This window comes from Eublepharis macularius, chromosome 4, assembly GCF_028583425.1.
Source record: "Eublepharis macularius isolate TG4126 chromosome 4, MPM_Emac_v1.0, whole genome shotgun sequence".
Taxonomy (NCBI): domain Eukaryota; kingdom Metazoa; phylum Chordata; class Lepidosauria; order Squamata; family Eublepharidae; genus Eublepharis; species Eublepharis macularius.
In genome coordinates, this window is record NC_072793.1 from 185103828 (window position 1) to 185117183 (window position 13356).

General features: G+C 41.8%; 1 pseudogene; it reads left to right on the forward strand.

Moving 5' to 3' along the window:
- The window catches only part of LOC129328437 (zinc finger protein 208-like), a 114564-nt pseudogene that overhangs the window by 73990 nt on the left and 27218 nt on the right, over positions 1-13356 (forward strand).

The following is a 13356-nucleotide window of genomic DNA, read 5'->3' on the forward strand; positions in this document are numbered from 1 at the left end:
AAGCTGGCAATACTGTGTTGTTGCCTAGCAACAGGAACTGAGGACGTTTGTATCATATAGCCACAGGTACTACTCCTGTTATTTTTTAAATGAATTTTTATTGGGGTTTTACAAAAACAGGGAAGGATTACAGCAAGAAATCAAATTTTAGTAGGTTCACCACAAGGTGGACATACATCATTCCCAGTATATATATATATAAAGGAAAAAAATCACTATATAGTTAATGTCCCATATACCTTCAAATTTCCCTTTTGTTTCCATAAACATTTATTTAGTTATTACACTCTTTAAATCTACTTATCCTACTCCTTATATCATTTCTTTTCTTTTGTATATAATATATATGGATCATTATAGGGGCAGAAAGTGAAAAAAAAACAGATACAGTAAATATCCATCAAAGAAAAATCTATATAAGAAATATTTTTGTGCTAGTTTTCCTCTACTGCTGTTATTTTGGGTGTTTTAACTCTCCATCCTTACCCCGCCGCCAGCAGTGTATTTCTTCTTAGTATTTTAGGTTCCAAAGAAATTTGGAATCATTTTATAGTGGAAAAAACTCACAATGACCTCATTGTAGCAGAACAGTTCCCTAAGAACTCTAATTTTATAGAAAAATGGCTACCTTTCTTTGATTACGTAGATATGCATAATATTCAACCCAAATCAAACACATCTCAAGCAATAACCCAATCTGGAAACTTTATTCTGTAATTTCAAAATATGACAAACTGTATTGTCTTGATTCCTCTTTCTATATCGATGTCACCACTATACTGGAAGAGTTGTAATAATACTTGTTCAAATGTTAATAGTTTATATTGTTGACATGTATATTACTTGTTCATATTCAATAAAATGAAAATTTAAAAAAAAGAAAAGAAAAGGAAGAGGCACCAGAGATCACACTGCAAATTTACGATGGCTAATGGAACATACCAGGGGATTTCAGAAGAAAATGAGCCTGTGTTTTAGAGATTCCAGGAAAGCTTTTGACTGTGTGGATCATGAAAAGCTAGAGAGTGTTGTAAGAAATGGGGTTCCATAACATCTGATTGTTTTGATGTACAACCTGTACTCTGGACAAGAGGCTACTGTCAGGATAGAATATGGGGAAACAGAATGGTTTCCAGTTGGCAAGGGTGTCAGACAAGGATGCCTATTATCTCCCTACCTGTTCAACCTCTATGCAGAGCATATCATAAGGAAAACTGGATTAGATCTAGAAGGTGGAGTGAAAATTGGTGGGAGGAACATTAACAATTTGAGATATGCAGCTGACACCACATCACTAGCAGACTTTAAACGATCACTGAGGAAGGTTAAAAGGAAAGTGCCAAAGCACCAAAAGATTACAACATCAAGAAGACAAAAGTAGTGACTACTGACGAATTACACAGTTTTAAATTTGACAATGAGGGAGTTGAATTGTTCAAGATTTTCTATTCCTTGGCTCAATCATCAACCAAAAGGGAAATTGCAATGCCTCATTATTATTTATGGTTGTGAAAGTTGGACAGTGAAGAAACCTAAGAGGGAAAAAATACATTAATTTGAAATGTGGTGCTGGAGTAGAGTTTTCTGGATATCACGTACAGCCAAAAAGAAAGAAATGGGTACTAGATCAAATCAAGACTGCATCCTCTCTAGAAGCAATGTTTTTGTCATTGATGGTTGTTGTGGGTTTTCCGGGCTGTATTGCCGTGGTCTTGGCATTGTAGTTCCTGACGTTTCGCCAGCAGCTGTGGCTGGCATCTTCAGAGGTGTAGCACCAAAAGACAGAGATCTCTCAGTGTCACAGTGTGGAAAAGAGAAGAGATGTAGGTCATTTGTATCTACTCAGGAGGGGTGGGGTTGAGCTGAGTCATCCTGTAAGAGTTTCCCAGGGTGTGGAATGCTAATGGCGGGAGGCTTCACTGTATCCTGAGGAGGTTCTTTTGCATATGGATTGGTACTTGATGTGCTAATCTTCTCTGCAGGGCTATTGTCAGGGATAGAATGTTTTGTTAGCCTGGTGTTTTTCAGAACTGGCAACCATGCTCGGTTCATTCTTAAGGTTTCTTCTTTCCTGTTGAAGTTTTGCTTATGCTTGTGAATTTCAATGGCTTCCCTGTGCAGTCTGACAAAGTAGTTGGAAGTGTTGTCCAGTATTTTGGTGTCCTGGAATAAGATACTGTGCCCTGTTTGAGTTAGGCTATGTTCAGCCACTGCTGATTTTTCAGGTTGTCCAAGTCTGCAGTGTCTTTCATGTTCTTTTATTCTTGTCTGGATGCTACGCTTTGTGGTCCCGATGTAAACTTGTCCACAGCTGCAGGGTATACGGTATACTCCTGCAGAGGTTAGGGGGTCTCTACTGTCTTTTGCTGATCGTAGCATCTGTTGTATTTTTCGGGTGGGTCTGAATACTGCTTGAAGGTTATGCTTTTTCATAAGCTTTCCCATCTGATCAGTAATTCCTTTGATATATGGCAAAAACACTTTTCCTGTGGGAGACTGTTTTTCTTTGGTTGTTTGATTCATCCTGGGTTTGATTGCTCTTCGGATTTCATTTCTGGAGTAGCCATTTGCCTGAAGTGCGTGGTTTAGATGATTCATTTCCTCATTGAGAAAGTGCGGCTCACATATCCGTCTTGCACGATCCACTAATGTTTTCATTATGCCTCTTTTCTCCTGGACCCCTCCACCTACAAAAAACTAAAACGAGATCCCACTTGCAAAATCACCAGGCTAACAAATGCGCTGATCAAGAATTCCTCACTACATCCCGACACGCACAGAAAACTATGCAAGACTGAAGCACAGCCACCTAGATTATATGGACTCCCCAAAATACATAAGGATTCAGTCCCACTCCGACCCATTGTGAGTGCCATTGGTTCACCGACATATGAATTAGCTAGACATCTGACAGATCTCCTGCAGGACCACATCGGGAAAACCTCGTCTTACATCAAAGATTCAGCAGATTTCATCAACAAAATCAGTTCTCTGAAACTCAATCCACAAGACATACTTGTCAGTTTTGATGTTGTATCCCTGTTTACCAAGGTTCCAGTAAAAGACACTATTGCACTTATTAATCAGATTTTCCCAGAGGATGTAACAGCCTTATTCCACCATTGCCTGACAACCAGTTACTTCCAATGGGACAACGAATTCTATGAACAGATGGATGGGGTGGCCATGGGGAGCCCACTCAGCCCAGTTATAGCAAACTTCTACATGGAACATTTTGAAAAAACAGCTCTAGAATCAGCACCCCACAAACCTAGTGTATGGTTCCGGTTTGTGGATGATACATTTATCATTTGGAGCCATGGGGAGGAAGAATTGATGGGGTTTTTGAATCATCTCAACAACATCCACCTGAACATACAATTCACCATGGAGAAAGAAATCGAGGGAAAACTCCCATTCCTGGATACCTGGGTCATCCGCAAAGCAAACTTTCAGTTAGGTCACAAGGTCTACAGGAAACCAACTCACACTGATCGGTACCTACACAAAAACTCCAATCACCATCCCCGACAGAAAAGAGGCATAATGAAAACATTAGTGGATCGTGCAAGACGGATATGTGAGCCGCACTTTCTCAATGAGGAAATGAATCATCTAAACCACGCACTTCAGGCAAATGGCTACTCCAGAAATGAAATCCGAAGAGCAATCAAACCCAGGATGAATCAAACAACCAAAGAAAAACAGTCTCCCACAGGAAAAGTGTTTTTGCCATATATCAAAGGAATTACTGATCAGATGGGAAAGCTTATGAAAAAGCATAACCTTCAAGCAGTATTCAGACCCACCCGAAAAATACAACAGATGCTACGATCAGCAAAAGACAGTAGAGACCCCCTAACCTCTGCAGGAGTATACCGTATACCCTGCAGCTGTGGACAAGTTTACATCGGGACCACAAAGCGTAGCATCCAGACAAGAATAAAAGAACATGAAAGACACTGCAGACTTGGACAACCTGAAAAATCAGCAGTGGCTGAACATAGCCTAACTCAAACAGGGCACAGTATCTTATTCCAGGACACCAAAATACTGGACAACACTTCCAACTACTTTGTCAGACTGCACAGGGAAGCCATTGAAATTCACAAGCATAAGCAAAACTTCAACAGGAAAGAAGAAACCTTAAGAATGAACCGAGCATGGTTGCCAGTTCTGAAAAACACCAGGCTAACAAAACATTCTATCCCTGACAATAGCCCTGCAGAGAAGATTAGCACATCAAGTACCAATCCATATGCAAAAGAACCTCCTCAGGATACAGTGAAGCCTCCCGCCATTAGCATTCCACACCCTGGGAAACTCTTACAGGATGACTCAGCTCAACCCCACCCCTCCTGAGTAGATACAAATGACCTACATCTCTTCTCTTTTCCACACTGTGACACTGAGAGATCTCTGTCTTTTGGTGCTACACCTCTGAAGATGCCAGCCACAGCTGCTGGCGAAACGTCAGGAACTACAATGCCAAGACCACGGCAATACAGCCCGGAAAACCCACAACAACCATCGTTCTCCGGCTGTGAAAGCCTTCGACAATACATCGTTTTTGTCATTGTCGCTCCCTAGAAGCGACAATGACAAAACAAAACTGAGGCTATCATACTATAGTGACATCATGAGAAGACAAGATTCTCTGGAAAAGTCAATAATGCTAGTGCTAGGAAAAATGGAAGGTAATAGGAAAAGGGGAAGACCTAAAACAAGATGGCTCGACTCAATAAAAGAGGCAACATCATCCAGTTTGCAAGATCTGAACAGGAGGTCTTTCATTCATAGGGTCGCCATAGGTAGGAGACAACTTCACAACACATAACATACACATATGTAGACAGACCTGTCTTTTCTATGCACGGCTCCAGTCTGATTTTAACTGTTTCCGTATCTTTTTCCTATCATGTAAACAAAAACTAACAATAAAATGTAAGATTTTTTTTAAAAGCATTTCTTATTCCATTCTGTCTCCGTGTGCATTCTAAATCAATTAAAAAACACGCATTGACAGCAACTTTCTGCAGCGGAACAAAAAAAACCCTCTTGTTATCTCTTTCTCCCTTTCCAAGACCACCATGGTTAGATATTGCTGAAGGTTTTTCACGTCCCTGGCTCTCACTGTAGAAAACGCCTTTTACTACTTACTGTACCCACTAATTAGTATTTTGTTCCTTTTTATCGTAATTGACTCCTTTCTCTCTTTTCTCAGTTGCAGGTAGAAGAGAGGTGGCAAGTGACAAGAAACGAGAAAGAGTGGAAAGAGAGGAAGATCTGTATCTGGAAGTGAAACCTAGACCTCAATTGGTACGAAAAGGACAACTCAGATGGAAAATGGAAGCAAAGCAGAAGCAGAGGAAGAAATTGGTTGCCTGCCAGAGCAGGAAAATGCAGGAGGACTCAGTCCGAGATGAAATTAAGATGAGAAAAAGAAGGCAGAAGGGTTCCGTGATGGAGAAAAGGTTCAGCTCCAAATTCTGCCTGAAAAAATATCAGAAAATTACAACATGCCGGAAAAGATATAAATGTTTGGCCTGTGGAAGGAGCTTCCAATGGAGTAGCGAACTAAGTGCACATCAGAAGACTCACACAGAGGAGAAGCCATATAAATGCTTAGAGCGTGAAAACACCTCTGAGGCTGGTCCCTTTAGAGCACATCAAAGGATTCACACAGGAGAAAAGCGATATAAATGCTTGGAGTGTGGAAAGAGCTTCTCTAAGACTAGTACCCTAAGGGCACATCAAAGGATTCACACAGGTGAAAAGCCATATAAATGCTTGGAGTGTGGAAAGAGCTTTTCTCGCAGTAGCAGCCTAACGGTACATCAAAGGATTCACACGGGGGAGAAGCCACATAAATGCTTGGAGTGTGGAAAGGGCTTTTCTCAGCATTGCTACCTTAATGTGCATCAAAGGATTCACACAGGAGAGAAGCCGTATAAATGCTTGGAGTGTGGAAAGAGCTTCTCTACGACTAGTATCCTAAGTGCACATCAAAGGATTCACACAGGTGAGAAGACAAATAAATGCTTAGAGTGTGGGAAGAGCTTTCTTCGCAAGGGCAGCCTAACTGAGCATCAAAAGGTGCACACAGGGGAGAAGCCATATCAATGCTTGGAGTGTGGAAAGAGCTTCTCGCAGAATAGTAACCTAACTAACCATCAAAGAATTCACACAGGGGAGAAGCCATATCAGTGCTTGGAATGTAGAAAGAGCTTTTCTTCCAGTGGCACGTTAACTGAACATCAAAGTATTCACACAGGTGAGAAGCCACATAAATGCTTAGAGTGTGGAAAGAGCTTTTTTTCTAATAGCCACCTTACTGCGCATCAAAGAATTCACACAGGGGAGAAACCGTATAAATGCTTGGAGTGTGGAAAGAGTTATTTTCGGAATCACCACCTAACTGAGCATCAAAGGATTCACGCTGGGGAGAAGCCATATAAATGTTTGGAGTGTGGAAAGAGGTTTTCTTCTAATAGCAGCCTATCTGCGCATCAAAGGGGTCACACAGGGGAAAAGCCATATAAATGCTTGGAATGTGGAAAGAGCTTTTCTCGCAATAGCAATCTAACTGCGCATCAAAGGAGCCACACGGGGGAGAAGCCGTATAAATGCTTTGAGTGTGGAAAGAATTTTTCTCGGAATGATCACCTAAAGTCTCATCAAAAGTTTCACAGAGGGGAGAAGTTGTATAAATGCTTGGAATGTGGAAAGAGTTTCCTTGAGAATGGCAAGCTAACTGTTCATCAAAGGATTCACACAGGAGAGAAGCCGTATAAATGCTTGCAGTGTGGAAAGAGCTTTTCTTGCAATGGCAGCCTAACTACACATCAAAGGATTCACACAGGGGAGAAGCCATATCAATGCTTGGAGTGTGGAAAAAGCTTTTCTCAGAATGCTAGCCTAACTACTCATCAAAGGATTCACACAGGGGAGAAGCCGTATAAATGCTTGGAGTGTGGAATGAGCTTTTCTCACAATGCTAGCCTAACTACTCATCAAAGGATTCACACTGGGGAGAAGCCATATAAATGCTTGGAGTGTGGAAATAGTTTTTCTCAGAATGCTAGCCTAACAAAGCATCAAAGGATTCACTCGGAGGAGAAACCATATAAATGCTTAGAGTGTGGAAAAAGCTTCTCTGAAACAAGTGCCCTAAAGAAGCATCAAATAATTCACACAGGGGAGAAGCCATATAAATGCTTCGAGTGCGGAAAGAGTTTTTTTTGGACTTCCACCCTAACTCGGCATCAAAGGATTCACACAGGGGAGAAGCCATATAAATGCTTGGCGTGTGGAAAGAGCTTCTTTCAGAATGCCAGCCTAAATGTGCATCAAAGGATTCATACAGGGGAGAAGCCATATAAGTGCTTGGAGTGTGGAAAGAGCTTTTCTTACAATGGCAACCTAACTGCACATCAAAAGATTCATACAGGAGAGAAGCCATATAAATGCTTCAAGTGTGGAAAGAGCTTTTCTTGCAATAGCAGCCTAACTGTGCATCAAAGGATTCACACAGGGGAGAAGCCGTATAAATGTTTGGAGTGTGGAAAGAGATTTCCTCGGAATTTCCAACTAAGATCTCATCAAAAGTTTCACAGAGGGGAGAAGTTGTATAAATGCTTGGAATGTGGAAAGAGTTTCTTTGAGAATGGCCACCTAACTGCACATCAAAGGACTCACACAGGAGAGAAGCCGTATAAATGCTTGGAGTGTGGAAAGAGATTTTCTTGCAATGGCACCCTAACTTTGCATCAAAGGATTCACACAGGGGAGAAGCCGTATCAGTGCTTCGAGTGTGGAAAGAGCTTTTCTCAGAATGGTCAGCTAACTTCACATCAAAGGATTCACACAGGGGAGAAGCCGTATAAATGCTTTGAGTGTGGAAAGAGCTTTTCTCAGAATGTTAGCCTAACTAGGCATCAAAGGATTCACACAGGGGAGAAACCGTATAAATGCTTGGAGTGTGGAAAGAGCTTTTCTTCTAATGGTGAACTAACTGGACATCAAAGGATTCACACAGGGGAGAAACCATATCAGTGCTTGGAGTGTGGAAAGAACTTTTCTCAGAATGGTCATCTAACTGTGCATCAAAGGATTCACACAGGGGAGAAGCCATATAAATGTTTGGAGTGTGGAGAAAGTTTCTCTCGGAATCGCAGCCTAATTTTGCATCAAAGGATTCACGCACGGGAAAAGTCATATGTATGCTTGGAAAATTGAAAGAGGTATGCCCCTAGGTGTTGTCTAACCTTACGTCACAAGAAACCCATCTAATCACAGTTAGCATTCTTCACATCAGGTTTGCAAGTTTCTCCGCATTTAGTCAAAAGGAGTTTTGAATACCCCCTGAATTTATTCTATTTTCCCATTATTTGTTTTGTAATATTTGCTAAATTTATTTTAGGTGGTTTGATATTTTTGATTCTCTTATGTAAAAATTGAACAGTTATTTCATTTCCTGACAAGAGTAGTTACGTATATATTGCCGTAATTTAGCTTTTCTTTTGGCACTTGAGAGCACAAACAAACACATTTATGTATTGTCAATATGTATTATGTATTGCTCTGCTCCAGATCCCAGCTGGGTGAAGGCAGAGGGTGGGTATTGGCCCCTGATCTGCACCTGATCCCAGCTGGGTAAAGGGTGGACAGGCATTGCCACCAGCTCTGTGCCTGATCCCAGCTGGGTGAGGGCAGTGGGTGGGCATTGCCACCTGCTCTGTTCCTGATCCCAGATGGGTGAAGGGGTCCAGGCATTGTCAGTTGCTCCACGCCTGATCCCAGCTGGGTGAATGTGGGGACGGGCACTGCCACCTGCTTCACTCCTGATCGCAGCTGGGTGAAGGCAGGGGATGGGCATTGCCATCTGCTTTGCTCCTGGCCTCAGCTGGGAGAAGGCGAGGGGTGGGTATTACCACCTATTCCGCTCCTGATCCCAGCTGGGTGAAGGCAGGTGGTGGGCATTGCCACCTGCTCCACTCCTGAACCCACCTGGGTGAAGGCAGGGGGACAGCATTGCCTCCTTGTCTGGCCCTGATTCTGGTCTGGGATTCCCACTGTGGCGCCCTGCCTGGGGTGTCTGCCTACCTCCCCTGGGCTTACCTCTGTGGCAGCGCCCTCTGTGAAGCAATAGGGTAGCGAGATGGCTTGATGGAATTTAAACACCATTTCATAACAGAATAACCATACATCTTTTTCCTTCAGTTTCAATTTCGTGTCATGTTTTTATTTAGCCTTATTTATCTGCCATAAATTCTTAACTGTTGTAATCAACTTTATTTGTTATAGTGATGTCATAATAATTAGCATACTTATTCTGTTCCTGCATTGAAACCATATTCTTAATAGTCCATCCCTGAAAATAAGAGTGCTGTCTTGTCTTTGAATAGTTTTTGATGGTTTCGTAATCCCTAATCCCTTCTTTAGTATCAGTTATTTCCCATTTAAATTTACTTCTGTTTCGGTTTATGATCCAATCTGAAATCCAAACTAGTGCCACTGCTTAGCGATACAGTTTAATATTTGGTACCGCTAAACCTCCTCAGTTTTTTTTCATCTTGTCATATTTGAAATCTTGCTCTTGTTCCTGTTCCATACACAATCTTTTATCTTTTCCTGCCATTTTTTAAAGATTTTTTCATTGGTAACATTTGGAACAGAAAGTTCAGCTTTTATAATATATTCATTTTAACAGCAGAAGTTCTTCCCAGCCATGAAATTTTCAATCTTTCCCATCTTTGCAGATCTTCAGTAATACTTGTCCGAACTGTCTTTATATAAATTATCCTTTCGCCTTGTTACATATATACCGAAATAATTTATTTTTTTTAGTGACAACCCAACCTTGGTTTTTTTCTCTCTCTTCCAGTTCTGTTTTGGTTACCGCTAATAACATTACCTAAGTCTTCTTTTTATTCAGTTTATATTCAGAATATATTCAGAATACAGTCCATATCTGGTTACGGATCATCCCTGCTTTCAAGGCAGTTAATGATGCAAGACTTCTGTTTCTCTGGCTGAACTACGTGGCACTGGAGTTGGACCACGACCACGGATGATCATCATTGGCCAGATTCAGGAGCTCCTGGATATCTTCTATTCCTTAGGCATCATCTCACGACTTAGAAGGCTCAGATTTAAGCACGTAGTTCCCAATGTTGAGAGTTGTTGAGAGTGGTTTCCAGCTGACTTCTGTCATGGCAGAGGTTGGTTGGAAGTTTTGGTTCTTCTTCTCACACAAGAAGACATCAGTGAAAATCTAGCTTAACTTGAGGTAATGAATCAACCTGGTCTGAGAATTTCTTCCCCCCAATATTAGGATCGAGCCGCCATCTGAAGATACATTCCAGCTCCCTGATGCGTTCCCGCCAGCTTAACTCATCTCGTAGCAGCTGGGGAAAGTAAGATTGAAGCCCAGTAACAGTTTAAAGAATATTTTCCAGGCTGCAGGGTGTGAAGAGTCAAGCTCCCTTCATTAAATACGAATTCCATGCAATACTTTATATATGTATATCTGATGAAGGGAGCTTGACTCTTGAAACATGCCGAATTTTGTAGGTGTTTAAGGTGCTACAAGGCCGACACCTTTCTCGTCTACTACAGATGGACACAGCTGCCCTCCTGAAACCAGCTGGGAAAAGGCTCTGGAAGATATAGAGGTGTTAGCCATGACTACGCCAACTTGCTGGAAGATTAAGAGAAACCATTGTCCTGGCAGTGGATCTGTGAAGGGATTGTGTAGTAACGACACGAGACAGGGTCTGGATGCAAAGTCTGTTCCTCCAACATGGAGGCGAGAGTTTTATTAGCTCGTATTCAGGAAGTCCCGGATGCCCAAATATGGTTATAGCAACAGTTACAAGTTACGCATTCGATTCTCAGCCAACTAAGCAAGATATGCTGTGTTCAGACTTTTGTCTTATCTAGGAAGCATAACGGAAAGAAAGGTACATCATGAGCCTCTGAGCACAGGAGAATGTTACTTAGAGCGTATGGGAGTATTGTGCTCTGTGAAGGGTGAGAGACTTCCCTGAGTCTTCCCGTGTGGCATGCCAACTGACCAGGAGATCAGGAATGTAGAAATGTAAAGAGCAATTAATGGAGGCTGTGTGGCATGCCTGCTCCGGCCTACAGGATTGCTTGGTGTTTTTATAATCTTTAACATGTTCTCAGGTAGTCTCCCATCTTAGACAGGGGGTGCGTTTCATGTATAAATCCCCTGTATACATGGTATGCTATGTATGTTGGATAGTGTGTATTCAGCGTGACTGCACCAGCTTAAGGAGGATCCACAAAGAGTCCACACCTTGTTAGTTTAGCAAAGGTGTATAATACAATTTATTTATAGGTGGATAAAGAGCAATATATACAAGTTTACAGTCCAGAGAGACAAAGTGCTTCGCCTACACCTGGACTTGCAAGAAGCCCCAACCATACTGTACATGGTAGCTATATATACATGTAGACACCCAATCAGATACATGCATGAGTTTAGCTGAGTCATTCACTTCATGGTCTCCTGACTCTTAAGTTAACCATCTGACTCCATGTCACCTGATGTGTCTACCTGTCATACTGATCGTTCTGATCTAAAGCCTCTGCACACTGGCTTTTGACACTTAGATATCAACACTCCTCCAAGCCAGTATGAGAGCAGTTTAAGGCATCACGTAATCGTTCAAATGGTACAGCATACAGACTTTTAGTGAACATGTCTGCAATATTGTCACCGGATGTACATCTAAACAATCTTATGAATCCTTGCTCTACAGCACATCTTACGTTCAAATACCTGATTAAGATGTGTTTACTGCGTGTTTTGGTTCCACCATCTTGGGCTAACTGTTGTGCTGCTGTATTATCTCCATAAACAGCAATAGGTACTGCACAATGCATTTTCATGTCAGACATGAGCTGTTGTATTACTTCCAGCTCTAAGATACCTTGACTCATGGCAGCGAACTCGGCCTCACACGATGAATGTGCTAACAAAGACTGTTTTAATGTCTTATGTGCAATGAGAGCACCTCCTACAAATATAGCTAGTCCTGTAGTGGATTTACCGTCAGGGCGATCTGCTCAACTAGCATCACAAAACATAGTGATCTGCATAGGTTCAGTGGCTTTTAGAACCAAAGAGAAATTGAGAGTAGCCTTTAGATATTTTAAGACGCGTTTTGCTGCTATCCAATCCCTATGGAAAGGCTTAGCACACCTTTGGCATAGCATGTTTACTGCTTGTGTTATATCTGGACGGCCCCAACATGAGAGATACAAAAGACTGCCCACCAATGACTGATATCTCTGTACATCTTCCCAGGGAAAATCATCTGGCTCACTGATATACCCTGTAGTCATAGGAGTGGACACACCATGTGCTTCAGTTAATCCATACTCTGAGAGCAACTTTGTAATTTTATCTCTCTGATGCAGTTGGAAAAAACCGTCCTTGGTTTTTGATACTTCCACTCCCAAATAGTTTGAGATAGGACCCAAATGTTTTACTTTGCAAATATCCTTGGCTATTTGTTTAAACCAACATAATTGTTCTTCTGTTTCATATATACACAATATATCATCTACAAAAATAAGGAGTTGGACTTCTGAACCTCCTACCATTTTTGTAAATATACAGGCATCACCTTTGCCCTGCTCAAAGCCTGCTGCTTTTAGTGATTGTGACAGGTATTGAAACCAAGCTCGTGCTGATTGACGCAACCCATACAAGGCTCGGTTTAGTTTGAGCACCATATGTTTATTTGACACCTCATACCCTGGTATCTGCTCCATGTATAAACATTCCTGTATAGGAGCATGGAGATAGGCTGTACAGACATCAAAATGATCTATGTTTTTGTGTTGAGCCCCTGCCTTACATAAGGCTAATTTTACTGTTTCAGGCCTAACAGTAGGAGAAAATACCTGGTCATAGTCTTGGAATTGTACCTGAGAGAAACCACGAGCTACCAAGCGAGCTTTCCTCTGCACATTACCCGAGGGAAGTCGTTTCACCTTATACAGCCACCTACAACCAATAATATTTGTGTCTTTTGGCTTAGGTACAACTGTAAACACTTCATGGTCAGTTAGAGACTGATATTCGGCCTTCATGGCCTCGAGCCAAGCCTTTTTCTCTTCCCCCTCATAAGTGAGAAGCTCAGAATAATTAGCTGACTCTTTAGCCAGCACACAGTTTGCTGCAGCTTCAAAACCATACCTTTGAGGTGGGACACCTTTATTAGGACGACTGGACACACGTATAGGAGGACTAGACCTCTCTGTGTCCTGTGTTACCTGCCTGGCTGGAGAACTAATCTCCTCTTTCACACTCACGTCCCC